Source organism: Coturnix japonica, chromosome W (assembly GCF_054131305.1).
Source record: "Coturnix japonica strain WE chromosome W, WE-NBRP24, whole genome shotgun sequence".
Classification (NCBI taxonomy): domain Eukaryota; kingdom Metazoa; phylum Chordata; class Aves; order Galliformes; family Phasianidae; genus Coturnix; species Coturnix japonica.
Window position 1 is genome coordinate 12874708 of NC_140701.1, and position 1257 is coordinate 12875964.

General features: G+C 48.0%; 1 pseudogene; it reads right to left on the reverse strand.

Moving 5' to 3' along the window:
- Positions 1 to 411: 411 nt before the first annotated feature.
- On the reverse strand, positions 412 to 1032 carry LOC146754528 (olfactory receptor 14J1-like; annotated as a pseudogene).
- Positions 1033 to 1257: the final 225 nt, after the last annotated feature.

Here is a 1257-nt window from a genome sequence, read left to right on the forward strand (position 1 = left end):
AGAACAGACCCCAGCCAGGAGCCCAGGGATGGCCTGTCAGCTGTTGCAGTCGGAAGTCAGCGCACAGTTTGATGATCAGCCATGTGCTTCCTGCTGGATTGTAGGTTTCTGAGAACATATGACCCCAACTGCTCCAGAAACGTCTCACAAGAAGGAGGACAGACAGAGGCACTGCACGTCCTTTATTCTGTTAAGTTTCACAGAGATCCTGGTTCATTATGTACAGTGTGTCTGGGCTACAATATAAAGGTAAAAGCTGAAGAGGAATTGATTTGAATAATACCATTTCAGTGAAAAAAATTACAGTGTTTTAAAACAACAATAAAATTTAATACAATACACTTATGAAAACGGATCAAAACAAAACAAACAAAAAAAATAACAAAGAGTTTGTATCAGTAAAAAGCTGCATTACATGTCATGAATTCCAAAAGATGGGCAGTTCACTGCTTTTGAAACACATCTGGTCATCACTTTCCTCACTGCATCCTTGACTTCCTGTTTCCTCATGCTGTAGATGAGGGGGTTCACTGCTGGAGGCACCACCGAGTACAGAAGTGCCACCATCAGGTCCATGGATAAGGAGGAAACAGAGGGGGGCTTCAGATAGGCAAAAAAGGCAGTACTGAGAAAGAGGGAGACCACGGCCAGGTGAGGGAGGCATGTGGAGAAGGCTTTGTGCTGTCCCTCCTGAGAGGGCATCCTCAGCACTGCCATGAATATCTGCACATACTATATAACAATGAAAACAAAGCACCCAAAGCCTAAACATATACTAAAAATGAAAAACAGAACTTCCTTAAGGTAGGAGGCTGAGCAGGAGAGCTTGAGGATCTGGGGGATTTCACAGAAAAACTGGTTGACCACATTCCCTTGGCAGAGAGGCAGTGAAAACGTACTGGCAGTGTGCACCAGGGAATTCAGAACACCAGTGCCCCAGACAGCTGCTGCCATGGTGGCACAAGCTCTGCTGTCCATCAAGGTCCCGTAGCGCAGGGACTTGCAGATGGAAACGTAGCGGTCATAGGACATGATGGTGAGAAGGGACAGCTCTGCTGACATGAAGAAGAGAAGGAAAAAGAACTGTGCAGCACATTCTGTGTAGGAGATGGCCCTGGTGTCCCAGAGGGCATTGGCCATGGCTTTGGGGAGAGTGGTGGAGATGCAGCCCAGGTCGAGGAGGGCCAGGTTGAGGAGGAAGAAGTACATGGGGGTGTGCAGGCGGCGGTCGCACACTACGGCTGTGCTGATGAGGCC